Below are 26,912 nucleotides of genomic sequence, written 5' to 3' on the forward strand. Positions count from 1 at the left end.
TGAAAGCTCCAAAATGCTTGCCTAATATGTCTGTTTATCCAAAAGGAAGTAAAAAGGGAGAGCTAGAAAGATAGCATTGCATCACATTACATGGCAATGCAATGCACAGTTGCTGAAGTTGAACCAAAATGAGCTTGTAATCTGGCTTCTGCAACTTTGAACATGAAAAATCCAATGAGGAGAAGAAAAGCAAAGCCAAAGAGTCCATCCCAAAATCCGACAAACAAGCAAAATGAACAAAAAACATTGAATTCAATTCTTTCTGATTTTGCATTAAAGAAGGGGTGCACCGGTCCTGGAGATACTGCAATACCAGGTCAATGCGTGGAGTGGACAGAGCAAGCTCTTTTTCCATCTCCCTGTTCTAAAAATCCATTTAATATATGGTCCCCAGATAGGGGACGTATCAGATATTAAACTGATAAGAACAGATTTTTTTTTTTTTCGAAAGCCCGAATTCGTGTACAAAACCCGAGTGCGCTTAAAAAAGTGACAAGTGCCACAAAAAAAGTGCACTAGGATGCTGGTCTTCTTGAAACCCTCTCCAAAAGGAGAAGAGTCCCCCAAACCATTCCCCGTCCCTCCGAGCCAGAAGGCCACAGCGAGGAACAGGGACAAATAGCCACCTCCAGCCGGAGCCAGAGGCGACCCAATCTTACCCCCAGCACCTGCCCGAGTTCTCACCCAAGCAAGGCACTGGGAGCCAAAGACTGTGCTCCCCTCCCGGAAGAGGGGAGCCAACAACGCTCTCCTCCAGAAAGAGGAGAGCCAGGGGGGTTCAGGGGGGAGCGGAACCTGATGGCCACACACTCCCCCCCTAGACCTGCCAAGAGAGGAACCCGTAAGGGAACCGCATCCCGACAAAATTCTAGTAAGGACGTGGACACACGTGAAAAAGTGGACACACAGTGACAAAAAAATTAAATAAATAGTGAAGGTTTCACAGTATAATACTGCCCGGACCTTCGACCGGGAATTGAAAAATTCCCCATCCTAAGGCCAGAAGGCCCGGAATAAGGGTGTGTGTGAAGAAAGAAATATTGAAGTGCTAGTGCAAATGTGCCATAAACTCAAGTGGGGTTCCCAATCCCAGTGAGTTGAGGCACCCCAGGGTCACCACTCCTGGGGCACTTCACACTTCGGGCTTTCGATCTTCCCCGGCCCAATGGCGTCGATCCTGGGGGGCCATGCTTTCCACCAGATGACTATATTAGCCACCTGGCGTACTAACAAGCGCCTAAACCCCAGTGTGCATAATGTATCAATCTACTAGGGCGGCCAACATCCAAAACCGCCTTTTCGAAAGATACTACACTTGATCTTAGCCAAAAGGCCGAGAAGCGATAACCAGAATTGGTTTCAAACTACGGAGCCACCCAAGGATCCTGAAAAGTCCATTTGTGGAGATGAGCTCCTGGACTCCCGTTAAGAAGACATGTTGTCAACCTCTAGATCCCTTACATGCCTGCACTTTTCGGCTTGCTGCTGCTGCAATCCACGCGTTTTAGATCTGCATAACTCCACCTCTTTAAACACAGCACCTTCACCCCCTGCTGTTCCCACCCGCCTCAACACCGTTGGAAGGGAGGAGAACCAATTAAGGCGGGGGGTGGGGTGGAACGAGCAGCTGTCTACCCTTAGCAGGAGGGCTCCTGATTACATACCTCTCCTGCTGCTGCTGCTGCTGGCTGTCCAGCAGCAGACTGAAGGTGGCTGCTGCTGTGCACAGGTATATAAAGGCTCAGAGCCTATTATGACACGCGCAGCCAGCGTTCCATTGCCACATTCCATCTACTGCAGGCAGGATACCTGGCTGGCTGAATGTCGCTGAGAAGCTCACAGAGACCGCCATAAGCAACAGTTTAACAGAATGCCACAGACTAATCAACCAAACTTTTTGGGTTGGGTTCTCTTTTATAGTCTGCAGGCATTAAATGAAAGAAGTCAGTGTTCCAGCAGAAGGAGACAACGTTTCAGAAAAGGCATTGTAGCAAACCAAAAAAGAAATTTTAAGCGCAGCAGAGTAACCAGCGCACATACCTGTTAGCTCAGGTGAGTTTAAAAGGCTGCTGTTGATAACAAGGGCATTTGCTAAATAGATGGTGTGTGTGCAACAATATACTGAAAGGTCAATTATATTGTGCAGCTTATCTCACCACCTGTAGTTATTTAGGTGAAAGCTCCAAAATGCTTGCCTAATATGTCTGTTTATCCAAAAGGAAGTAAAAAGGGAGAGCTAGAAAGATAGCATTGCATCACATTACATGGCAATGCAATGCACAGTTGCTGAAGTTGAACCAAAATGAGCTTGTAATCTGGCTTCTGCAACTTTGAACATGAAAAATCCAATGAGGAGAAGAAAAGCAAAGCCAAAGAGTCCATCCCAAAATCCGACAAACAAGCAAAATGAACAAAAAACATTGAATTCAATTCTTTCTGATTTTGCATTAAAGAAGGGGTGCACCGGTCCTGGAGATACTGCAATACCAGGTCAATGCGTGGAGTGGACAGAGCAAGCTCTTTTTCCATCTCCCTGTTCTAAAAATCCATTTAATATATGGTCCCCAGATAGGGGACGTATCAGATATTAAACTGATAAGAACAGATACTACACTTGATCTTAGCCAAAAGGCCGAGAAGCGATAACCAGAATTGGCTTCAAACTACGGAGCCACCCAAGGATCCTGAAAAGTCCATTTGTGGAGATGAGCTCCTGGACTCCCGTTAAGAAGACATGTTGTCAACCTCTAGATCCCTTACATGCCTGCACTTTTCGGCTTGCTGCTGCTGCAATCCACGCGTTTTAGATCTGCATAACTCCACCTCTTTAAACACAGCACCTTCACCCCCTGCTGTTCCCACCCGCCTCAACACCGTTGGAAGGGAGGAGAACCAATTAAGGCGGGGGGTGGGGTGGAACGAGCAGCTGTCTACCCTTAGCAGGAGGGCTCCTGATTACATACCTCTCCTGCTGCTGCTGCTGGCTGTCCAGCAGCAGACTGAAGGTGGCTGCTGCTGTGCACAGGTATATAAAGGCTCAGAGCCTATTATGACACGCGCAGCCAGCGTTCCATTGCCACATTCCATCTACTGCAGGCAGGATACCTGGCTGGCTGAATGTCGCTGAGAAGCTCACAGAGACCGCCATAAGCAACAGTTTAACAGAATGCCACAGACTAATCAACCAAACTTTTTGGGTTGGGTTCTCTTTTATAGTCTGCAGGCATTAAATGAAAGAAGTCAGTGTTCCAGCAGAAGGAGACAACGTTTCAGAAAAGGCATTGTAGCAAACCAAAAAAGAAATTTTAAGCGCAGCAGAGTAACCAGCGCACATACCTGTTAGCTCAGGTGAGTTTAAAAGGCTGCTGTTGATAACAAGGGCATTTGCTAAATAGATGGTGTGTGTGCAACAATATACTGAAAGGTCAATTATATTGTGCAGCTTATCTCACCACCTGTAGTTATTTAGGTGAAAGCTCCAAAATGCTTGCCTAATATGTCTGTTTATCCAAAAGGAAGTAAAAAGGGAGAGCTAGAAAGATAGCATTGCATCACATTACATGGCAATGCAATGCACAGTTGCTGAAGTTGAACCAAAATGAGCTTGTAATCTGGCTTCTGCAACTTTGAACATGAAAAATCCAATGAGGAGAAGAAAAGCAAAGCCAAAGAGTCCATCCCAAAATCCGACAAACAAGCAAAATGAACAAAAAACATTGAATTCAATTCTTTCTGATTTTAGAAACTGCATTAAAGAATGGGTGCACCGGTCCTGGAGATACTGCAATACCAGGTCAATGCGTGGAGTGGACAGAGCAAGCTCTTTTTCCATCTCCCTGTTCTAAAAATCCATTTAATATATGGTCCCCAGATAGGGGACGTATCAGATATTAAACTGATAAGAACAGATACTACACTTGATCTTAGCCAAAAGGCCGAGAAGCGATAACCAGAATTGGTTTCAAACTACGGAGCCACCCAAGGATCCTGAAAAGTCCATTTGTGGAGATGAGCTCCTGGACTCCCGTTAAGAAGACATGTTGTCAACCTCTAGATCCCTTACATGCCTGCACTTTTCGGCTTGCTGCTGCTGCAATCCACGCGTTTTAGATCTGCATAACTCCACCTCTTTAAACACAGCACCTTCACCCCCTGCTGTTCCCACCCGCCTCAACACCGTTGGAAGGGAGGAGAACCAATTAAGGCGGGGGGTGGGGTGGAACGAGCAGCTGTCTACCCTTAGCAGGAGGGCTCCTGATTACATACCTCTCCTGCTGCTGCTGCTGCTGGCTGTCCAGCAGCAGACTGAAGGTGGCTGCTGCTGTGCACAGGTATATAAAGGCTCAGAGCCTATTATGACACGCGCAGCCAGCGTTCCATTGCCACATTCCATCTACTGCAGGCAGGATACCTGGCTGGCTGAATGTCGCTGAGAAGCTCACAGAGACCGCCATAAGCAACAGTTTAACAGAATGCCACAGACTAATCAACCAAACTTTTTGGGTTGGGTTCTCTTTTATAGTCTGCAGGCATTAAATGAAAGAAGTCAGTGTTCCAGCAGAAGGAGACAACGTTTCAGAAAAGGCATTGTAGCAAACCAAAAAAGAAATTTTAAGCGCAGCAGAGTAACCAGCGCACATACCTGTTAGCTCAGGTGAGTTTAAAAGGCTGCTGTTGATAACAAGGGCATTTGCTAAATAGATGGTGTGTGTGCAACAATATACTGAAAGGTCAATTATATTGTGCAGCTTATCTCACCACCTGTAGTTATTTAGGTGAAAGCTCCAAAATGCTTGCCTAATATGTCTGTTTATCCAAAAGGAAGTAAAAAGGGAGAGCTAGAAAGATAGCATTGCATCACATTACATGGCAATGCAATGCACAGTTGCTGAAGTTGAACCAAAATGAGCTTGTAATCTGACTTCTGCAACTTTGAACATGAAAAATCCAATGAGGAGAAGAAAAGCAAAGCCAAAGAGTCCATCCCAAAATCCGACAAACAAGCAAAATGAACAAAAAACATTGAATTCAATTCTTTCTGATTTTAGAAACTGCATTAAAGAAGGGGTGCACCGGTCCTGGAGATACTGCAATACCAGGTCAATGCGTGGAGTGGACAGAGCAAGCTCTTTTTCCATCTCCCTGTTCTAAAAATCCATTTAATATATGGTCCCCAGATAGGGGACGTATCAGATATTAAACTGATAAGAACAGATACTACACTTGATCTTAGCCAAAAGGCCGAGAAGCGATAACCAGAATTGGTTTCAAACTACGGAGCCACCCAAGGATCCTGAAAAGTCCATTTGTGGAGATGAGCTCCTGGACTCCCGTTAAGAAGACATGTTGTCAACCTCTAGATCCCTTACATGCCTGCACTTTTCGGCTTGCTGCTGCTGCAATCCACGCGTTTTAGATCTGCATAACTCCACCTCTTTAAACACAGCACCTTCACCCCCTGCTGTTCCCACCCGCCTCAACACCGTTGGAAGGGAGGAGAACCAATTAAGGCGGGGGGTGGGGTGGAACGAGCAGCTGTCTACCCTTAGCAGGAGGGCTCCTGATTACATACCTCTCCTGCTGCTGCTGCTGCTGGCTGTCCAGCAGCAGACTGAAGGTGGCTGCTGCTGTGCACAGGTATATAAAGGCTCAGAGCCTATTATGACACGCGCAGCCAGCGTTCCATTGCCACATTCCATCTACTGCAGGCAGGATACCTGGCTGGCTGAATGTCGCTGAGAAGCTCACAGAGACCGCCATAAGCAACAGTTTAACAGAATGCCACAGACTAATCAACCAAACTTTTTGGGTTGGGTTCTCTTTTATAGTCTGCAGGCATTAAATGAAAGAAGTCAGTGTTCCAGCAGAAGGAGACAACGTTTCAGAAAAGGCATTGTAGCAAACCAAAAAAGAAATTTTAAGCGCAGCAGAGTAACCAGCGCACATACCTGTTAGCTCAGGTGAGTTTAAAAGGCTGCTGTTGATAACAAGGGCATTTGCTAAATAGATGGTGTGTGTGCAACAATATACTGAAAGGTCAATTATATTGTGCAGCTTATCTCACCACCTGTAGTTATTTAGGTGAAAGCTCCAAAATGCTTGCCTAATATGTCTGTTTATCCAAAAGGAAGTAAAAAGGGAGAGCTAGAAAGATAGCATTGCATCACATTACATGGCAATGCAATGCACAGTTGCTGAAGTTGAACCAAAATGAGCTTGTAATCTGGCTTCTGCAACTTTGAACATGAAAAATACAATGAGGAGAAGAAAAGCAAAGCCAAAGAGTCCATCCCAAAATCCGACAAACAAGCAAAATGAACAAAAAACATTGAATTCAATTCTTTCTGATTTTGCATTAAAGAAGGGGTGCACCGGTCCTGGAGATACTGCAATACCAGGTCAATGCGTGGAGTGGACAGAGCAAGCTCTTTTTCCATCTCCCTGTTCTAAAAATCCATTTAATATATGGTCCCCAGATAGGGGACGTATCAGATATTAAACTGATAAGAACAGATACTACACTTGATCTTAGCCAAAAGGCCGAGAAGCGATAACCAGAATTGGCTTCAAACTACGGAGCCACCCAAGGATCCTGAAAAGTCCATTTGTGGAGATGAGCTCCTGGACTCCCGTTAAGAAGACATGTTGTCAACCTCTAGATCCCTTACATGCCTGCACTTTTCGGCTTGCTGCTGCTGCAATCCACGCGTTTTAGATCTGCATAACTCCACCTCTTTAAACACAGCACCTTCACCCCCTGCTGTTCCCACCCGCCTCAACACCGTTGGAAGGGAGGAGAACCAATTAAGGCGGGGGGTGGGGTGGAACGAGCAGCTGTCTACCCTTAGCAGGAGGGCTCCTGATTACATACCTCTCCTGCTGCTGCTGCTGCTGGCTGTCCAGCAGCAGACTGAAGGTGGCTGCTGCTGTGCACAGGTATATAAAGGCTCAGAGCCTATTATGACACGCGCAGCCAGCGTTCCATTGCCACATTCCATCTACTGCAGGCAGGATACCTGGCTGGCTGAATGTCGCTGAGAAGCTCACAGAGACCGCCATAAGCAACAGTTTAACAGAATGCCACAGACTAATCAACCAAACTTTTTGGGTTGGGTTCTCTTTTATAGTCTGCAGGCATTAAATGAAAGAAGTCAGTGTTCCAGCAGAAGGAGACAACGTTTCAGAAAAGGCATTGTAGCAAACCAAAAAAGAAATTTTAAGCGCAGCAGAGTAACCAGCGCACATACCTGTTAGCTCAGGTGAGTTTAAAAGGCTGCTGTTGATAACAAGGGCATTTGCTAAATAGATGGTGTGTGTGCAACAATATACTGAAAGGTCAATTATATTGTGCAGCTTATCTCACCACCTGTAGTTATTTAGGTGAAAGCTCCAAAATGCTTGCCTAATATGTCTGTTTATCCAAAAGGAAGTAAAAAGGGAGAGCTAGAAAGATAGCATTGCATCACATTACATGGCAATGCAATGCACAGTTGCTGAAGTTGAACCAAAATGAGCTTGTAATCTGGCTTCTGCAACTTTGAACATGAAAAATCCAATGAGGAGAAGAAAAGCAAAGCCAAAGAGTCCATCCCAAAATCCGACAAACAAGCAAAATGAACAAAAAACATTGAATTCAATTCTTTCTGATTTTAGAAACTGCATTAAAGAAGGGGTGCACCGGTCCTGGAGATACTGCAATACCAGGTCAATGCGTGGAGTGGACAGAGCAAGCTCTTTTTCCATCTCCCTGTTCTAAAAATCCATTTAATATATGGTCCCCAGATAGGGGACGTATCAGATATTAAACTGATAAGAACAGATACTACACTTGATCTTAGCCAAAAGGCCGAGAAGCGATAACCAGAATTGGTTTCAAACTACGGAGCCACCCAAGGATCCTGAAAAGTCCATTTGTGGAGATGAGCTCCTGGACTCCCGTTAAGAAGACATGTTGTCAACCTCTAGATCCCTTACATGCCTGCACTTTTCGGCTTGCTGCTGCTGCAATCCACGCGTTTTAGATCTGCATAACTCCACCTCTTTAAACACAGCACCTTCACCCCCTGCTGTTCCCACCCGCCTCAAAACCGTTGGAAGGGAGGAGAACCAATTAAGGCGGGGGGTGGGGTGGAACGAGCAGCTGTCTACCCTTAGCAGGAGGGCTCCTGATTACATACCTCTACTGCTGCTGCTGCTGCTGGCTGTCCAGCAGCAGACTGAAGGTGGCTGCTGCTGTGCACAGGTATATAAAGGCTCAGAGCCTATTATGACACGCGCAGCCAGCGTTCCATTGCCACATTCCATCTACTGCAGGCAGGATACCTGGCTGGCTGAATGTCGCTGAGAAGCTCACAGAGACCGCCATAAGCAACAGTTTAACAGAATGCCACAGACTAATCAACCAAACTTTTTGGGTTGGGTTCTCTTTTATAGTCTGCAGGCATTAAATGAAATAAGTCAGTGTTCCAGCAGAAGGAGACAACGTTTCAGAAAAGGCATTGTAGCAAACCAAAAAAGAAATTTTAAGCGCAGCAGAGTAACCAGCGCACATACCTGTTAGCTCAGGTGAGTTTAAAAGGCTGCTGTTGATAACAAGGGCATTTGCTAAATAGATGGTGTGTGTGCAACAATATACTGAAAGGTCAATTATATTGTGCAGCTTATCTCACCACCTGTAGTTATTTAGGTGAAAGCTCCAAAATGCTTGCCTAATATGTCTGTTTATCCAAAAGGAAGTAAAAAGGGAGAGCTAGAAAGATAGCATTGCATCACATTACATGGCAATGCAATGCACAGTTGCTGAAGTTGAACCAAAATGAGCTTGTAATCTGGCTTCTGCAACTTTGAACATGAAAAATCCAATGAGGAGAAGAAAAGCAAAGCCAAAGAGTCCATCCCAAAATCCGACAAACAAGCAAAATGAACAAAAAACATTGAATTCAATTCTTTCTGATTTTAGAAACTGCATTAAAGAAGGGGTGCACCGGTCCTGGAGATACTGCAATACCAGGTCAATGCGTGGAGTGGACAGAGCAAGCTCTTTTTCCATCTCCCTGTTCTAAAAATCCATTTAATATATGGTCCCCAGATAGGGGACGTATCAGATATTAAACTGATAAGAACAGATACTACACTTGATCTTAGCCAAAAGGCCGAGAAGCGATAACCAGAATTGGTTTCAAACTACGGAGCCACCCAAGGATCCTGAAAAGTCCATTTGTGGAGATGAGCTCCTGGACTCCCGTTAAGAAGACATGTTGTCAACCTCTAGATCCCTTACATGCCTGCACTTTTCGGCTTGCTGCTGCTGCAATCCACGCGTTTTAGATCTGCATAACTCCACCTCTTTAAACACAGCACCTTCACCCCCTGCTGTTCCCACCCGCCTCAACACCGTTGGAAGGGAGGAGAACCAATTAAGGCGGGGGGTGGGGTGGAACGAGCAGCTGTCTACCCTTAGCAGGAGGGCTCCTGATTACATACCTCTCCTGCTGCTGCTGCTGGCTGTCCAGCAGCAGACTGAAGGTGGCTGCTGCTGTGCACAGGTATATAAAGGCTCAGAGCCTATTATGACACGCGCAGCCAGCGTTCCATTGCCACATTCCATCTACTGCAGGCAGGATACCTGGCTGGCTGAATGTCGCTGAGAAGCTCACAGAGACCGCCATAAGCAACAGTTTAACAGAATGCCACAGACTAATCAACCAAACTTTTTGGGTTGGGTTCTCTTTTATAGTCTGCAGGCATTAAATGAAAGAAGTCAGTGTTCCAGCAGAAGGAGACAACGTTTCAGAAAAGGCATTGTAGCAAACCAAAAAAGAAATTTTAAGCGCAGCAGAGTAACCAGCGCACATACCTGTTAGCTCAGGTGAGTTTAAAAGGCTGCTGTTGATAACAAGGGCATTTGCTAAATAGATGGTGTGTGTGCAACAATATACTGAAAGGTCAATTATATTGTGCAGCTTATCTCACCACCTGTAGTTATTTAGGTGAAAGCTCCAAAATGCTTGCCTAATATGTCTGTTTATCCAAAAGGAAGTAAAAAGGGAGAGCTAGAAAGATAGCATTGCATCACATTACATGGCAATGCAATGCACAGTTGCTGAAGTTGAACCAAAATGAGCTTGTAATCTGGCTTCTGCAACTTTGAACATGAAAAATCCAATGAGGAGAAGAAAAGCAAAGCCAAATAGTCCATCCCAAAATCCGACAAACAAGCAAAATGAACAAAAAACATTGAATTCAATTCTTTCTGATTTTAGAAACTGCATTAAAGAAGGGGTGCACCGGTCCTGGAGATACTGCAATACCAGGTCAATGCGTGGAGTGGACAGAGCAAGCTCTTTTTCCATCTCCCTGTTCTAAAAATCCATTTAATATATGGTCCCCAGATAGGGGACGTATCAGATATTAAACTGATAAGAACAGATACTACACTTGATCTTAGCCAAAAGGCCGAGAAGCGATAACCAGAATTGGTTTCAAACTACGGAGCCACCCAAGGATCCTGAAAAGTCCATTTGTGGAGATGAGCTCCTGGACTCCCGTTAAGAAGACATGTTGTCAACCTCTAGATCCCTTACATGCCTGCACTTTTCGGCTTGCTGCTGCTGCAATCCACGCGTTTTAGATCTGCATAACTCCACCTCTTTAAACACAGCACCTTCACCCCCTGCTGTTCCCACCCGCCTCAACACCGTTGGAAGGGAGGAGAACCAATTAAGGCGGGGGGTGGGGTGGAACGAGCAGCTGTCTACCCTTAGCAGGAGGGCTCCTGATTACATACCTCTCCTGCTGCTGCTGCTGGCTGTCCAGCAGCAGACTGAAGGTGGCTGCTGCTGTGCACAGGTATATAAAGGCTCAGAGCCTATTATGACACGCGCAGCCAGCGTTCCATTGCCACATTCCATCTACTGCAGGCAGGATACCTGGCTGGCTGAATGTCGCTGAGAAGCTCACAGAGACCGCCATAAGCAACAGTTTAACAGAATGCCACAGACTAATCAACCAAACTTTTTGGGTTGGGTTCTCTTTTATAGTCTGCAGGCATTAAATGAAAGAAGTCAGTGTTCCAGCAGAAGGAGACAACGTTTCAGAAAAGGCATTGTAGCAAACCAAAAAAGAAATTTTAAGCGCAGCAGAGTAACCAGCGCACATACCTGTTAGCTCAGGTGAGTTTAAAAGGCTGCTGTTGATAACAAGGGCATTTGCTAAATAGATGGTGTGTGTGCAACAATATACTGAAAGGTCAATTATATTGTGCAGCTTATCTCACCACCTGTAGTTATTTAGGTGAAAGCTCCAAAATGCTTGCCTAATATGTCTGTTTATCCAAAAGGAAGTAAAAAGGGAGAGCTAGAAAGATAGCATTGCATCACATTACATGGCAATGCAATGCACAGTTGCTGAAGTTGAACCAAAATGAGCTTGTAATCTGGCTTCTGCAACTTTGAACATGAAAAATCCAATGAGGAGAAGAAAAGCAAAGCCAAAGAGTCCATCCCAAAATCCGACAAACAAGCAAAATGAACAAAAAACATTGAATTCAATTCTTTCTGATTTTAGAAACTGCATTAAAGAAGGGGTGCACCGGTCCTGGAGATACTGCAATACCAGGTCAATGCGTGGAGTGGACAGAGCAAGCTCTTTTTCCATCTCCCTGTTCTAAAAATCCATTTAATATATGGTCCCCAGATAGGGGACGTATCAGATATTAAACTGATAAGAACAGATACTACACTTGATCTTAGCCAAAAGGCCGAGAAGCGATAACCAGAATTGGTTTCAAACTACGGAGCCACCCAAGGATCCTGAAAAGTCCATTTGTGGAGATGAGCTCCTGGACTCCCGTTAAGAAGACATGTTGTCAACCTCTAGATCCCTTACATGCCTGCACTTTTCGGCTTGCTGCTGCTGCAATCCACGCGTTTTAGATCTGCATAACTCCACCTCTTTAAACACAGCACCTTCACCCCCTGCTGTTCCCACCCGCCTCAACACCGTTGGAAGGGAGGAGAACCAATTAAGGCGGGGGGTGGGGTGGAACGAGCAGCTGTCTACCCTTAGCAGGAGGGCTCCTGATTACATACCTCTCCTGCTGCTGCTGCTGCTGGCTGTCCAGCAGCAGACTGAAGGTGGCTGCTGCTGTGCACAGGTATATAAAGGCTCAGAGCCTATTATGACACGCGCAGCCAGCGTTCCATTGCCACATTCCATCTACTGCAGGCAGGATACCTGGCTGGCTGAATGTCGCTGAGAAGCTCACAGAGACCGCCATAAGCAACAGTTTAACAGAATGCCACAGACTAATCAACCAAACTTTTTGGGTTGGGTTCTCTTTTATAGTCTGCAGGCATTAAATGAAAGAAGTCAGTGTTCCAGCAGAAGGAGACAACGTTTCAGAAAAGGCATTGTAGCAAACCAAAAAAGAAATTTTAAGCGCAGCAGAGTAACCAGCGCACATACCTGTTAGCTCAGGGGAGTTTAAAAGGCTGCTGTTGATAACAAGGGCATTTGCTAAATAGATGGTGTGTGTGCAACAATATACTGAAAGGTCAATTATATTGTGCAGCTTATCTCACCACCTGTAGTTATTTAGGTGAAAGCTCCAAAATGCTTGCCTAATATGTCTGTTTATCCAAAAGGAAGTAAAAAGGGAGAGCTAGAAAGATAGCATTGCATCACATTACATGGCAATGCAATGCACAGTTGCTGAAGTTGAACCAAAATGAGCTTGTAATCTGGCTTCTGCAACTTTGAACATGAAAAATCCAATGAGGAGAAGAAAAGCAAAGCCAAAGAGTCCATCCCAAAATCCGACAAACAAGCAAAATGAACAAAAAACATTGAATTCAATTCTTTCTGATTTTAGAAACTGCATTAAAGAAGGGGTGCACCGGTCCTGGAGATACTGCAATACCAGGTCAATGCGTGGAGTGGACAGAGCAAGCTCTTTTTCCATCTCCCTGTTCTAAAAATCCATTTAATATATGGTCCCCAGATAGGGGACGTATCAGATATTAAACTGATAAGAACAGATACTACACTTGATCTTAGCCAAAAGGCCGAGAAGCGATAACCAGAATTGGTTTCAAACTACGGAGCCACCCAAGGATCCTGAAAAGTCCATTTGTGGAGATGAGCTCCTGGACTCCCGTTAAGAAGACATGTTGTCAACCTCTAGATCCCTTACATGCCTGCACTTTTCGGCTTGCTGCTGCTGCAATCCACGCGTTTTAGATCTGCATAACTCCACCTCTTTAAACACAGCACCTTCACCCCCTGCTGTTCCCACCCGCCTCAACACCGTTGGAAGGGAGGAGAACCAATTAAGGCGGGGGGTGGGGTGGAACGAGCAGCTGTCTACCCTTAGCAGGAGGGCTCCTGATTACATACCTCTCCTGCTGCTGCTGCTGCTGGCTGTCCAGCAGCAGACTGAAGGTGGCTGCTGCTGTGCACAGGTATATAAAGGCTCAGAGCCTATTATGACACGCGCAGCCAGCGTTCCATTGCCACATTCCATCTACTGCAGGCAGGATACCTGGCTGGCTGAATGTCGCTGAGAAGCTCACAGAGACCGCCATAAGCAACAGTTTAACAGAATGCCACAGACTAATCAACCAAACTTTTTGGGTTGGGTTCTCTTTTATAGTCTGCAGGCATTAAATGAAAGAAGTCAGTGTTCCAGCAGAAGGAGACAACGTTTCAGAAAAGGCATTGTAGCAAACCAAAAAAGAAATTTTAAGCGCAGCAGAGTAACCAGCGCACATACCTGTTAGCTCAGGTGAGTTTAAAAGGCTGCTGTTGATAACAAGGGCATTTGCTAAATAGATGGTGTGTGTGCAACAATATACTGAAAGGTCAATTATATTGTGCAGCTTATCTCACCACCTGTAGTTATTTAGGTGAAAGCTCCAAAATGCTTGCCTAATATGTCTGTTTATCCAAAAGGAAGTAAAAAGGGAGAGCTAGAAAGATAGCATTGCATCACATTACATGGCAATGCAATGCACAGTTGCTGAAGTTGAACCAAAATGAGCTTGTAATCTGGCTTCTGCAACTTTGAACATGAAAAATCCAATGAGGAGAAGAAAAGCAAAGCCAAAGAGTCCATCCCAAAATCCGACAAACAAGCAAAATGAACAAAAAACATTGAATTCAATTCTTTCTGATTTTAGAAACTGCATTAAAGAAGGGGTGCACCGGTCCTGGAGATACTGTGACGCGCCCCCTGGGACATATTCCTTTTTGAGGGGAATACCCGGCACCGGATCAGATGGGGGGTTGTAGTCTCTGAGCGGCTGTGACCCGGCCCCGTGCCCAGGGCGTCAAGCTCAGTGTTATGTGGCAGTCCTACAGATGTTATTAAGAGTTCTTTGGTGTCGACTACGCCACCCGTTGTGATGCGGTCACTGTGGCCGCCGCTGCAGCAGGGTCCGCTGAGGCTGATGGTGGGTGCGCAGCTTGGTGGGATAACCCCCAACGGGAGGGGTATAGCCTCAGAGGGGACAGGCGCAGAGGATGGGGGTTGTGGTGGTGTAGTGCAGACGGCAGTGAAGACAGAGTCGGGTTGTGCAGTTAAGGGTGTTTACTTACTGCAGATGTTGTACTGGTCACTCCAGCTGCTAGTGACCACCCGAGCCGTGCTGCGTCCACCAGGTCCTGGATCCAGCCAACCCCCAAACAAGTCCGGAGCGTGGCCCTGAGCTCTCTTTCTGTCCCGTTCTCTGGCCGTCCCCACCAGTAATCCACCTAGGTCCAGCTCCCTCGGGCCATCTGTTGGGACACCCTTGGCCCTGGGTTCCCTGACCCTTCATGTGGTGTGCCTTCGGGGTGGATGTGATGGGTGACCGTGGCAGACGCTGCCCACGGTCTCCGGTCTCTGGCTGGGGAATGTTTTTACCCCCACCAGCTTGGGTTCCGGTACCCTGATGCCGACTCCTCACCCGGTGCTTTAATTTGGGTTCTTGGGTCCTCTCTGTTTTCCCCTCTGGGTACTCCTTCTCTGCTCCTCTCTCACTCAGGGTCTCTCTTCTCCCTTGCTGCAGGCTGACTTCCTCTCTGCTTGCTGTCTGCTCCTCTGCAGCTGTCTTGCTGTCTCCAACTGACTTGTTCTCTGCATCTGACCCTGATCTTAGTTGGTGCCCACCTTATATACACCCTCTATGTGTGAGCTCAGGTGACCAGCACCCAATGAGCTCCTATCTTTACCCAGGCTGCTCCCCCTATCTGCCCCTACACTACATGGGATGTACCACCCCCCTCCCACTCCAGCCAGGAACAGACTCGGTCGTACCTGCACATTTCTAAGTGGGAGTACCGTCGGCCTGTTCCTCGGAAATGGGATGTGTGTAGTGCATGCAGCCTACCGAGCTCAGTTCCACTCTCCATCCTTATCCGGGAGTGGAATATCACACCTCTGGGTTGAGGTGCAATACCCCTGTAGCAGCCGAATCCTCAGGGTGCTACATTCCCCCCTGGTAAATCACAGCACGTCCTCGGGCTGTAAGGACAAAACACCAAAACATACAAAATTTTCATATAAACATAATAAAACATATAAAACATTATATATATAAAATTTTTCATATAAACATTCTCGTCGTCTCTTGTTTCAGGTTCCTCCTCCGGACACTGTGCAACGTGTGTCCGGGAAAAGTGCGACAGTCTCTTAGAAAAACTGGTTTTCCTATAAAACCGGTAGGGGGCGCTTTAGGACGCGCAACTATATACAGGGGATATGGCCGCTCTCAGTCCTCGGCCAGGTAAGGAGGGAAAGGGAATGGCTGCTCACAGTCCTCAGCCTGTGGGATTAAGGGGTTAACGGGTAAACAGTTCACTCAGCTGGTCCCAACGGGGACTATATATTTGTAGCAACAGTTTCAGTTTCTTTATACCCCGATTGGGTAACTATTTACAGCTACTGCTCTGCCGCACTCAACGGCGTCTTCCTCCTGCTCTTTGCTTTTTGCTGGTGGTAACTTCAGACCCGTCCGGCCATGTGAGCTGGCTGAACAAGTCCTCTCCCAGACGCGGCACCCTTGGTTTTGCGGGTGCGGGCGCGGTGGTGGTGGCGCCCGGGTTGCCCAGGCCTTGCGGCCAGGCCTGGGGCACCTGGAAGGTGAAGGGCACCGTTAATACGGCGGCGCCCTGGGCTACCTGGCCTTGCGGCCAGGCCGGAGGCTCCGCGGAGGTAGGGGGCGCTGTTGGTGATGCGGCGCCCGGGAATTCTAGGCCCTGCGACCAGGCTGGTGGTACTTCCTGCTTGGTCACGCTCGGGGTCGAGGCGTGTGACGTCACAGGGGTCGCGGCGGCGGCTTCCGGTTGGGGCCTAGTCTGCGTCGGTGACATGGCGTTTTCGGGCACAGCAGGGGGACTTTCGGGCTCTGCGACGGGGAGCTGGGGCAGGTAAGCGGTGTCACGGCTTGGGGTATAGACGTCCCCTTTACCTGCCTCCATGCGTTCGGCTCCCTTCTCTGCGCCGTCTCCGACCTTTGGTCCTCCCGCGCCATCCTCAGAGGCGGTCTGCTTCCTCATCTCGGCTGGCGTGCTCCGGGTCTTGGTTTCAGCTTGCTGGGCCATCTCCCGGCTCCATTCCGCCAATATCTCGCGCTGTACCCGGGCCATCCTCCGTGCGAGGCCCTCCAGGGCAGTCTGTGCACACTCCCGGTCTCGGGGGAGCTGTGCAAGGACCTCCACTAGGCCTAGTGGGGTCGTGGTGTCCAGCAGGCTCCTGACCAACGGGTCGGTGCTGCTCTGCTCTTCTTCCAGCAGGCTCCTGGCCAGCGGGCCGGTGCTGCTCTGCTCTCTGGACATCTCCGGGTGAGCTTCTCTGCTGCTCCTCTCCAGGCTTCCTGTCTCCGGGTGCGCTCGCTCCAGACTGCTCCAGGCGGCACCCATCTTCGTTCTTTTCTTTCGTCTCCTCCCACTTAGAGGGCGGTCCCGGGGCAACTCGGTGACTGTCAGCTCCAGGGGGAGTTCTTTCACGCTGACAGACACCTCCAGCATCACAGTCTCTGTTGGTGGGGGCGGTTTCCACTTTTGGCGCCATTTTCTGTCCTGGCCCACGATGGGAGGCGGCCTCTTGCCCTCCTTTGGCACGCCCATAATGGCGTCCGCTGCTCTTCTAAGGCGGGAAATCTTCGGATTTGGCGGGAAGCGTCGCCCAGTGGCGGGAAACTCTGCAGATGGCGGGAACAAGCTGGAAATGGCGGACAATCGGCGGGAAACGACCTGTGATGGGGTCCGATGGCGTGGACCCTCCGGAACCGGCAGGAGACTTCTTTCTGAGGTAAACTTGCACTTTTCTTCAGGCACGCAGTACCCGGGTGTTGCGGGCACGTAATCCTGCCGACTACGCCAAAGTTGACGCGCCCCCTGGGACATATTCCTTTTTGAGGGGAATACCCGGCACCGGATCAGATGGGGGGTTGTAGTCTCCGAGCGGCTGTGACCCGGCCCCGTGCCCAGGGCGTCAAGCTCAGTGTTATGTGGCAGTCCTACAGATGTTATTAAGAGTTCTTTGGTGTCGACTACGCCACCCGTTGTGATGCGGTCACTGTGGCCGCCGCTGCAGCAGGGTCCGCTGAGGCTGATGGTGGGTGCGCAGCTTGGTGGGATAACCCCCAACGGGAGGGGTATAGCCTCAGAGGGGACAGGCGCAGAGGATGGGGGTTGTGGTGGTGTAGTGCAGACGGCAGTGAAGACAGAGTCGGGTTGTGCAGTTAAGGGTGTTTACTTACTGCAGATGTTGTACTGGTCACTCCAGCTGCTAGTGACCACCCGAGCCGTGCTGCGTCCACCAGGTCCTGGATCCAGCCAACCCCCAAACAAGTCCGGAGCGTGGCCCTGAGCTCTCTTTCTGTCCCGTTCTCTGGCCGTCCCCACCAGTAATCCACCTAGGTCCAGCTCCCTCGGGCCTTCTGTTGGGACACCCTTGGCCCTGGGTTCCCTGACCCTTCATGTGGTGTGCCTTCGGGGTGGATGTGATGGGTGACCGTGGCAGACGCTGCCCACGGTCTCCGGTCTCTGGCTGGGGAATGTTTTTACCCCCACCAGCTTGGGTTCCGGTACCCTGATGCCGACTCCTCACCCGGTGCTTTAATTTGGGTTCTTGGGTCCTCTCTGTTTTCCCCTCTGGGTACTCCTTCTCTGCTCCTCTCTCACTCAGGGTCTCTCTTCTCCCTTGCTGCAGGCTGACTTCCTCTCTGCTTGCTGTCTGCTCCTCTGCAGCTGTCTTGCTGTCTCCAACTGACTTGTTCTCTGCATCTGACCCTGATCTTAGTTGGTGCCCACCTTATATACACCCTCTATGTGTGAGCTCAGGTGACCAGCACCCAATGAGCTCCTATCTTTACCCAGGCTGCTCCCCCTATCTGCCCCTACACTACATGGGATGTACCACCCACCTCCCACTCCAGCCAGGAACAGACTCGGTCGTACCTGCACATTTCTAAGTGGGAGTACCGTCGGCCTGTTCCTCGGAAATGGGATGTGTGTAGTGCATGCAGCCTACCGAGCTCAGTTCCACTCTCCATCCTTATCCGGGAGTGGAATATCACACCTCTGGGTTGAGGTGCAATACCCCTGTAGCAGCCGAATCCTCAGGGTGCTACAACTGCAATACCAGGTCAATGCGTGGAGTGGACAGAGCAAGCTCTTTTTCCATCTCCCTGTTCTAAAAATCCATTTAATATATGGTCCCCAGATAGGGGACGTATCAGATATTAAACTGATAAGAACAGATACTACACTTGATCTTAGCCAAAAGGCCGAGAAGCGATAACCAGAATTGGTTTCAAACTACGGAGCCACCCAAGGATCCTGAAAAGTCCATTTGTGAAGATGAGCTCCTGGACTCCCGTTAAGAAGACATGTTGTCAACCTCTAGATCCCTTACATGCCTGCACTTTTCGGCTTGCTGCTGCTGCAATCCACGCGTTTTAGATCTGCATAACTCCACCTCTTTAAACACAGCACCTTCACCCCCTGCTGTTCCCACCCGCCTCAACACCGTTGGAAGGGAGGAGAACCAATTAAGGCGGGGGGTGGGGTGGAACGAGCAGCTGTCTACCCTTAGCAGGAGGGCTCCTGATTACATACCTCTCCTGCTGCTGCTGCTGCTGCTGGCTGTCCAGCAGCAGACTGAAGGTGGCTGCTGCTGTGCACAGGTATATAAAGGCTCAGAGCCTATTATGACACGCGCAGCCAGCGTTCCATTGCCACATTCCATCTACTGCAGGCAGGATACCTGGCTGGCTGAATGTCGCTGAGAAGCTCACAGAGACCGCCATAAGCAACAGTTTAACAGAATGCCACAGACTAATCAACCAAACTTTTTGGGTTGGGTTCTCTTTTATAGTCTGCAGGCATTAAATGAAAGAAGTCAGTGTTCCAGCAGAAGGAGACAACGTTTCAGAAAAGGCATTGTAGCAAACCAAAAAAGAAATTTTAAGCGCAGCAGAGTAACCAGCGCACATACCTGTTAGCTCAGGTGAGTTTAAAAGGCTGCTGTTGATAACAAGGGCATTTGCTAAATAGATGGTGTGTGTGCAACAATATACTGAAAGGTCAATTATATTGTGCAGCTTATCTCACCACCTGTAGTTATTTAGGTGAAAGCTCCAAAATGCTTGCCTAATATGTCTGTTTATCCAAAAGGAAGTAAAAAGGGAGAGCTAGAAAGATAGCATTGCATCACATTACATGGCAATGCAATGCACAGTTGCTGAAGTTGAACCAAAATGAGCTTGTAATCTGGCTTCTGCAACTTTGAACATGAAAAATCCAATGAGGAGAAGAAAAGCAAAGCCAAAGAGTCCATCCCAAAATCCGACAAACAAGCAAAATGAACAAAAAACATTGAATTCAATTCTTTCTGATTTTAGAAACTGCATTAAAGAAGGGGTGCACCGGTCCTGGAGATACTGCAATACCAGGTCAATGCGTGGAGTGGACAGAGCAAGCTCTTTTTCCATCTCCCTGTTCTAAAAATCCATTTAATATATGGTCCCCAGATAGGGGACGTATCAGATATTAAACTGATAAGAACAGATACTACACTTGATCTTAGCCAAAAGGCCGAGAAGCGATAACCAGAATTGGTTTCAAACTACGGAGCCACCCAAGGATCCTGAAAAGTCCATTTGTGGAGATGAGCTCCTGGACTCCCGTTAAGAAGACATGTTGTCAACCTCTAGATCCCTTACATGCCTGCACTTTTCGGCTTGCTGCTGCTGCAATCCACGCGTTTTAGATCTGCATAACTCCACCTCTTTAAACACAGCACCTTCACCCCCTGCTGTTCCCACCCGCCTCAACACCGTTGGAAGGGAGGAGAACCAATTAAGGCGGGGGGTGGGGTGGAACGAGCAGCTGTCTACCCTTAGCAGGAGGGCTCCTGATTACATACCTCTCCTGCTGCTGCTGGCTGTCCAGCAGCAGACTGAAGGTGGCTGCTGCTGTGCACAGGTATATAAAGGCTCAGAGCCTATTATGACACGCGCAGCCAGCGTTCCATTGCCACATTCCATCTACTGCAGGCAGGATACCTGGCTGGCTGAATGTCGCTGAGAAGCTCACAGAGACCGCCATAAGCAACAGTTTAACAGAATGCCACAGACTAATCAACCAAACTTTTTGGGTTGGGTTCTCTTTTATAGTCTGCAGGCATTAAATGAAAGAAGTCAGTGTTCCAGCAGAAGGAGACAACGTTTCAGAAAAGGCATTGTAGCAAACCAAAAAAGAAATTTTAAGCGCAGCAGAGTAACCAGCGCACATACCTGTTAGCTCAGGTGAGTTTAAAAGGCTGCTGTTGATAACAAGGGCATTTGCTAAATAGATGGTGTGTGTGCAACAATATACTGAAAGGTCAATTATATTGTGCAGCTTATCTCACCACCTGTAGTTATTTAGGTGAAAGCTCCAAAATGCTTGCCTAATATGTCTGTTTATCCAAAAGGAAGTAAAAAGGGAGAGCTAGAAAGATAGCATTGCATCACATTACATGGCAATGCAATGCACAGTTGCTGAAGTTGAACCAAAATGAGCTTGTAATCTGGCTTCTGCAACTTTGAACATGAAAAATCCATTGAGGAGAAGAAAAGCAAAGCCAAAGAGTCCATCCCAAAATCCGACAAACAAGCAAAATGAACAAAAAACATTGAATTCAATTCTTTCTGATTTTAGAAACTGCATTAAAGAAGGGGTGCACCGGTCCTGGAGATACTGCAATACCAGGTCAATGCGTGGAGTGGACAGAGCAAGCTCTTTTTCCATCTCCCTGTTCTAAAAATCCATTTAATATATGGTCCCCAGATAGGGGACGTATCAGATATTAAACTGATAAGAACAGATACTACACTTGATCTTAGCCAAAAGGCCGAGAAGCGATAACCAGAATTGGTTTCAAACTACGGAGCCACCCAAGGATCCTGAAAAGTCCATTTGTGGAGATGAGCTCCTGGACTCCCGTTAAGAAGACATGTTGTCAACCTCTAGATCCCTTACATGCCTGCACTTTTCGGCTTGCTGCTGCTGCAATCCACGCGTTTTAGATCTGCATAACTCCACCTCTTTAAACACAGCACCTTCACCCCCTGCTGTTCCCACCCGCCTCAACACCGTTGGAAGGGAGGAGAACCAATTAAGGCGGGGGGTGGGGTGGAACGAGCAGCTGTCTACCCTTAGCAGGAGGGCTCCTGATTACATACCTCTCCTGCTGCTGCTGCTGCTGGCTGTCCAGCAGCAGACTGAAGGTGGCTGCTGCTGTGCACAGGTATATAAAGGCTCAGAGCCTATTATGACACGCGCAGCCAGCGTTCCATTGCCACATTCCATCTACTGCAGGCAGGATACCTGGCTGGCTGAATGTCGCTGAGAAGCTCACAGAGACCGCCATAAGCAACAGTTTAACAGAATGCCACAGACTAATCAACCAAACTTTTTGGGTTGGGTTCTCTTTTATAGTCTGCAGGCATTAAATGAAAGAAGTCAGTGTTCCAGCAGAAGGAGACAACGTTTCAGAAAAGGCATTGTAGCAAACCAAAAAAGAAATTTTAAGCGCAGCAGAGTAACCAGCGCACATACCTGTTAGCTCAGGTGAGTTTAAAAGGCTGCTGTTGATAACAAGGGCATTTGCTAAATAGATGGTGTGTGTGCAACAATATACTGAAAGGTCAATTATATTGTGCAGCTTATCTCACCACCTGTAGTTATTTAGGTGAAAGCTCCAAAATGCTTGCCTAATATGTCTGTTTATCCAAAAGGAAGTAAAAAGGGAGAGCTAGAAAGATAGCATTGCATCACATTACATGGCAATGCAATGCACAGTTGCTGAAGTTGAACCAAAATGAGCTTGTAATCTGGCTTCTGCAACTTTGAACATGAAAAATCCATTGAGGAGAAGAAAAGCAAAGCCAAAGAGTCCATCCCAAAATCCGACAAACAAGCAAAATGAACAAAAAACATTGAATTCAATTCTTTCTGATTTTAGAAACTGCATTAAAGAAGGGGTGCACCGGTCCTGGAGATACTGCAATACCAGGTCAATGCGTGGAGTGGACAGAGCAAGCTCTTTTTCCATCTCCCTGTTCTAAAAATCCATTTAATATATGGTCCCCAGATAGGGGACGTATCAGATATTAAACTGATAAGAACAGATACTACACTTGATCTTAGCCAAAAGGCCGAGAAGCGATAACCAGAATTGGTTTCAAACTACGGAGCCACCCAAGGATCCTGAAAAGTCCATTTGTGGAGATGAGCTCCTGGACTCCCGTTAAGAAGACATGTTGTCAACCTCTAGATCCCTTACATGCCTGCACTTTTCGGCTTGCTGCTGCTGCAATCCACGCGTTTTAGATCTGCATAACTCCACCTCTTTAAACACAGCACCTTCACCCCCTGCTGTTCCCACCCGCCTCAACACCGTTGGAAGGGAGGAGAACCAATTAAGGCGGGGGGTGGGGTGGAACGAGCAGCTGTCTACCCTTAGCAGGAGGGCTCCTGATTACATACCTCTCCTGCTGCTGCTGCTGCTGGCTGTCCAGCAGCAGACTGAAGGTGGCTGCTGCTGTGCACAGGTATATAAAGGCTCAGAGCCTATTATGACACGCGCAGCCAGCGTTCCATTGCCACATTCCATCTACTGCAGGCAGGATACCTGGCTGGCTGAATGTCGCTGAGAAGCTCACAGAGACCGCCATAAGCAACAGTTTAACAGAATGCCACAGACTAATCAACCAAACTTTTTGGGTTGGGTTCTCTTTTATAGTCTGCAGGCATTAAATGAAAGAAGTCAGTGTTCCAGCAGAAGGAGACAACGTTTCAGAAAAGGCATTGTAGCAAACCAAAAAAGAAATTTTAAGCGCAGCAGAGTAACCAGCGCACATACCTGTTAGCTCAGGTGAGTTTAAAAGGCTGCTGTTGATAACAAGGGCATTTGCTAAATAGATGGTGTGTGTGCAACAATATACTGAAAGGTCAATTATATTGTGCAGCTTATCTCACCACCTGTAGTTATTTAGGTGAAAGCTCCAAAATGCTTGCCTAATATGTCTGTTTATCCAAAAGGAAGTAAAAAGGGAGAGCTAGAAAGATAGCATTGCATCACATTACATGGCAATGCAATGCACAGTTGCTGAAGTTGAACCAAAATGAGCTTGTAATCTGGCTTCTGCAACTTTGAACATGAAAAATCCAATGAGGAGAAGAAAAGCAAAGCCAAAGAGTCCATCCCAAAATCCGACAAACAAGCAAAATGAACAAAAAACATTGAATTCAATTCTTTCTGATTTTAGAAACTGCATTAAAGAAGGGGTGCACCGGTCCTGGAGATACTGCAATACCAGGTCAATGCGTGGAGTGGACAGAGCAAGCTCTTTTTCCATCTCCCTGTTCTAAAAATCCATTTAATATATGGTCCCCAGATAGGGGACGTATCAGATATTAAACTGATAAGAACAGATACTACACTTGATCTTAGCCAAAAGGCCGAGAAGCGATAACCAGAATTGGTTTCAAACTACGGAGCCACCCAAGGATCCTGAAAAGTCCATTTGTGGAGATGAGCTCCTGGACTCCCGTTAAGAAGACATGTTGTCAACCTCTAGATCCCTTACATGCCTGCACTTTTCGGCTTGCTGCTGCTGCAATCCACGCGTTTTAGATCTGCATAACTCCACCTCTTTAAACACAGCACCTTCACCCCCTGCTGTTCCCACCCGCCTCAACACCGTTGGAAGGGAGGAGAACCAATTAAGGCGGGGGGTGGGGTGGAACGAGCAGCTGTCTACCCTTAGCAGGAGGGCTCCTGATTACATACCTCTCCTGCTGCTGCTGCTGCTGGCTGTCCAGCAGCAGACTGAAGGTGGCTGCTGCTGTGCACAGGTATATAAAGGCTCAGAGCCTATTATGACACGCGCAGCCAGCGTTCCATTGCCACATTCCATCTACTGCAGGCAGGATACCTGGCTGGCTGAATGTCGCTGAGAAGCTCACAGAGACCGCCATAAGCAACAGTTTAACAGAATGCCACAGACTAATCAACCAAACTTTTTGGGTTGGGTTCTCTTTTATAGTCTGCAGGCATTAAATGAAAGAAGTCAGTGTTCCAGCAGAAGGAGACAACGTTTCAGAAAAGGCATTGTAGCAAACCAAAAAAGAAATTTTAAGCGCAGCAGAGTAACCAGCGCACATACCTGTTAGCTCAGGTGAGTTTAAAAGGCTGCTGTTGATAACAAGGGCATTTGCTAAATAGATGGTGTGTGTGCAACAATATACTGAAAGGTCAATTATATTGTGCAGCTTATCTCACCACCTGTAGTTATTTAGGTGAAAGCTCCAAAATGCTTGCCTAATATGTCTGTTTATCCAAAAGGAAGTAAAAAGGGAGAGCTAGAAAGATAGCATTGCATCACATTACATGGCAATGCAATGCACAGTTGCTGAAGTTGAACCAAAATGAGCTTGTAATCTGGCTTCTGCAACTTTGAACATGAAAAATCCAATGAGGAGAAGAAAAGCAAAGCCAAAGAGTCCATCCCAAAATCCGACAAACAAGCAAAATGAACAAAAAACATTGAATTCAATTCTTTCTGATTTTAGAAACTGCATTAAAGAAGGGGTGCACCGGTCCTGGAGATACTGCAATACCAGGTCAATGCGTGGAGTGGACAGAGCAAGCTCTTTTTCCATCTCCCTGTTCTAAAAATCCATTTAATATATGGTCCCCAGATAGGGGACGTATCAGATATTAAACTGATAAGAACAGATACTACACTTGATCTTAGCCAAAAGGCCGAGAAGCGATAACCAGAATTGGTTTCAAACTACGGAGCCACCCAAGGATCCTGAAAAGTCCATTTGTGGAGATGAGCTCCTGGACTCCCGTTAAGAAGACATGTTGTCAACCTCTAGATCCCTTACATGCCTGCACTTTTCGGCTTGCTGCTGCTGCAATCCACGCGTTTTAGATCTGCATAACTCCACCTCTTTAAACACAGCACCTTCACCCCCTGCTGTTCCCACCCGCCTCAACACCGTTGGAAGGGAGGAGAACCAATTAAGGCGGGGGGTGGGGTGGAACGAGCAGCTGTCTACCCTTAGCAGGAGGGCTCCTGATTACATACCTCTCCTGCTGCTGCTGCTGCTGGCTGTCCAGCAGCAGACTGAAGGTGGCTGCTGCTGTGCACAGGTATATAAAGGCTCAGAGCCTATTATGACACGCGCAGCCAGCGTTCCATTGCCACATTCCATCTACTGCAGGCAGGATACCTGGCTGGCTGAATGTCGCTGAGAAGCTCACAGAGACCGCCATAAGCAACAGTTTAACAGAATGCCACAGACTAATCAACCAAACTTTTTGGGTTGGGTTCTCTTTTATAGTCTGCAGGCATTAAATGAAAGAAGTCAGTGTTCCAGCAGAAGGAGACAACGTTTCAGAAAAGGCATTGTAGCAAACCAAAAAAGAAATTTTAAGCGCAGCAGAGTAACCAGCGCACATACCTGTTAGCTCAGGTGAGTTTAAAAGGCTGCTGTTGATAACAAGGGCATTTGCTAAATAGATGGTGTGTGTGCAACAATATACTGAAAGGTCAATTATATTGTGCAGCTTATCTCACCACCTGTAGTTATTTAGGTGAAAGCTCCAAAATGCTTGCCTAATATGTCTGTTTATCCAAAAGGAAGTAAAAAGGGAGAGCTAGAAAGATAGCATTGCATCACATTACATGGCAATGCAATGCACAGTTGCTGAAGTTGAACCAAAATGAGCTTGTAATCTGGCTTCTGCAACTTTGAACATGAAAAATCCATTGAGGAGAAGAAAAGCAAAGCCAAAGAGTCCATCCCAAAATCCGACAAACAAGCAAAATGAACAAAAAACATTGAATTCAATTCTTTCTGATTTTAGAAACTGCATTAAAGAAGGGGTGCACCGGTCCTGGAGATACTGCAATACCAGGTCAATGCGTGGAGTGGACAGAGCAAGCTCTTTTTCCATCTCCCTGTTCTAAAAATCCATTTAATATATGGTCCCCAGATAGGGGACGTATCAGATATTAAACTGATAAGAACAGATACTACACTTGATCTTAGCCAAAAGGCCGAGAAGCGATAACCAGAATTGGTTTCAAACTACGGAGCCACCCAAGGATCCTGAAAAGTCCATTTGTGGAGATGAGCTCCTGGACTCCCGTTAAGAAGACATGTTGTCAACCTCTAGATCCCTTACATGCCTGCACTTTTCGGCTTGCTGCTGCTGCAATCCACGCGTTTTAGATCTGCATAACTCCACCTCTTTAAACACAGCACCTTCACCCCCTGCTGTTCCCACCCGCCTCAACACCGTTGGAAGGGAGGAGAACCAATTAAGGCGGGGGGTGGGGTGGAACGAGCAGCTGTCTACCCTTAGC

At 47.4% G+C, this 26,912-nt stretch overlaps 17 non-coding genes and 1 pseudogene across 17 annotated transcripts; all 18 read right to left on the reverse strand.

The window, feature by feature from the left end:
• Positions 1–279: 279 nt before the first annotated feature.
• On the reverse strand, positions 280–462 carry LOC141192521 (U2 spliceosomal RNA). The gene has a single exon (XR_012265902.1). It is a non-coding gene; the product is annotated as a U2 spliceosomal RNA (small nuclear RNA).
• Positions 463–1,253: 791 nt separating this feature from the next.
• LOC141192649 (U2 spliceosomal RNA) lies at positions 1,254–1,345 on the reverse strand (annotated as a pseudogene).
• A 1,108-nt stretch (positions 1,346–2,453) lies between these two features.
• LOC141192771 (U2 spliceosomal RNA) lies at positions 2,454–2,644 on the reverse strand. The gene has a single exon (XR_012266078.1). It is a non-coding gene; the product is annotated as a U2 spliceosomal RNA (small nuclear RNA).
• Positions 2,645–3,756: 1,112 nt separating this feature from the next.
• On the reverse strand, positions 3,757–3,947 carry LOC141193026 (U2 spliceosomal RNA). Its single transcript, XR_012266325.1, has one exon. It is a non-coding gene; the product is annotated as a U2 spliceosomal RNA (small nuclear RNA).
• A 1,115-nt stretch (positions 3,948–5,062) lies between these two features.
• LOC141192773 (U2 spliceosomal RNA) lies at positions 5,063–5,253 on the reverse strand. Its single transcript, XR_012266080.1, has one exon. It is a non-coding gene; the product is annotated as a U2 spliceosomal RNA (small nuclear RNA).
• Positions 5,254–6,361: 1,108 nt separating this feature from the next.
• On the reverse strand, positions 6,362–6,552 carry LOC141192774 (U2 spliceosomal RNA). The gene has a single exon (XR_012266081.1). It is a non-coding gene; the product is annotated as a U2 spliceosomal RNA (small nuclear RNA).
• Positions 6,553–7,667: 1,115 nt separating this feature from the next.
• On the reverse strand, positions 7,668–7,858 carry LOC141192775 (U2 spliceosomal RNA). The gene has a single exon (XR_012266082.1). It is a non-coding gene; the product is annotated as a U2 spliceosomal RNA (small nuclear RNA).
• Positions 7,859–8,973: 1,115 nt separating this feature from the next.
• On the reverse strand, positions 8,974–9,164 carry LOC141192776 (U2 spliceosomal RNA). Its single transcript, XR_012266083.1, has one exon. It is a non-coding gene; the product is annotated as a U2 spliceosomal RNA (small nuclear RNA).
• Positions 9,165–10,276: 1,112 nt separating this feature from the next.
• LOC141192777 (U2 spliceosomal RNA) lies at positions 10,277–10,467 on the reverse strand. Its single transcript, XR_012266084.1, has one exon. It is a non-coding gene; the product is annotated as a U2 spliceosomal RNA (small nuclear RNA).
• Positions 10,468–11,579: 1,112 nt separating this feature from the next.
• On the reverse strand, positions 11,580–11,770 carry LOC141192778 (U2 spliceosomal RNA). The gene has a single exon (XR_012266085.1). It is a non-coding gene; the product is annotated as a U2 spliceosomal RNA (small nuclear RNA).
• Positions 11,771–12,885: 1,115 nt separating this feature from the next.
• Positions 12,886–13,076, reverse strand: LOC141192779 (U2 spliceosomal RNA). The gene has a single exon (XR_012266086.1). It is a non-coding gene; the product is annotated as a U2 spliceosomal RNA (small nuclear RNA).
• Positions 13,077–18,589: 5,513 nt separating this feature from the next.
• On the reverse strand, positions 18,590–18,782 carry LOC141193130 (U2 spliceosomal RNA). The gene has a single exon (XR_012266426.1). It is a non-coding gene; the product is annotated as a U2 spliceosomal RNA (small nuclear RNA).
• A 1,118-nt stretch (positions 18,783–19,900) lies between these two features.
• On the reverse strand, positions 19,901–20,091 carry LOC141192780 (U2 spliceosomal RNA). The gene has a single exon (XR_012266087.1). It is a non-coding gene; the product is annotated as a U2 spliceosomal RNA (small nuclear RNA).
• A 1,109-nt stretch (positions 20,092–21,200) lies between these two features.
• LOC141192781 (U2 spliceosomal RNA) lies at positions 21,201–21,391 on the reverse strand. Its single transcript, XR_012266088.1, has one exon. It is a non-coding gene; the product is annotated as a U2 spliceosomal RNA (small nuclear RNA).
• A 1,115-nt stretch (positions 21,392–22,506) lies between these two features.
• On the reverse strand, positions 22,507–22,697 carry LOC141192782 (U2 spliceosomal RNA). Its single transcript, XR_012266089.1, has one exon. It is a non-coding gene; the product is annotated as a U2 spliceosomal RNA (small nuclear RNA).
• Positions 22,698–23,812: 1,115 nt separating this feature from the next.
• LOC141192784 (U2 spliceosomal RNA) lies at positions 23,813–24,003 on the reverse strand. Its single transcript, XR_012266091.1, has one exon. It is a non-coding gene; the product is annotated as a U2 spliceosomal RNA (small nuclear RNA).
• A 1,115-nt stretch (positions 24,004–25,118) lies between these two features.
• Positions 25,119–25,309, reverse strand: LOC141192785 (U2 spliceosomal RNA). Its single transcript, XR_012266092.1, has one exon. It is a non-coding gene; the product is annotated as a U2 spliceosomal RNA (small nuclear RNA).
• A 1,115-nt stretch (positions 25,310–26,424) lies between these two features.
• LOC141192786 (U2 spliceosomal RNA) lies at positions 26,425–26,615 on the reverse strand. The gene has a single exon (XR_012266093.1). It is a non-coding gene; the product is annotated as a U2 spliceosomal RNA (small nuclear RNA).
• Between the last annotated feature and the right edge of the window lie 297 nt (positions 26,616–26,912).

This window comes from Phyllobates terribilis, unplaced genomic scaffold (genome assembly GCF_046119375.1).
Source record: "Phyllobates terribilis strain yellow unplaced genomic scaffold, ASM4611937v1 Scaffold_63__1_contigs__length_7903474, whole genome shotgun sequence".
Classification (NCBI taxonomy): Eukaryota; Metazoa; Chordata; class Amphibia; order Anura; family Dendrobatidae; genus Phyllobates; species Phyllobates terribilis.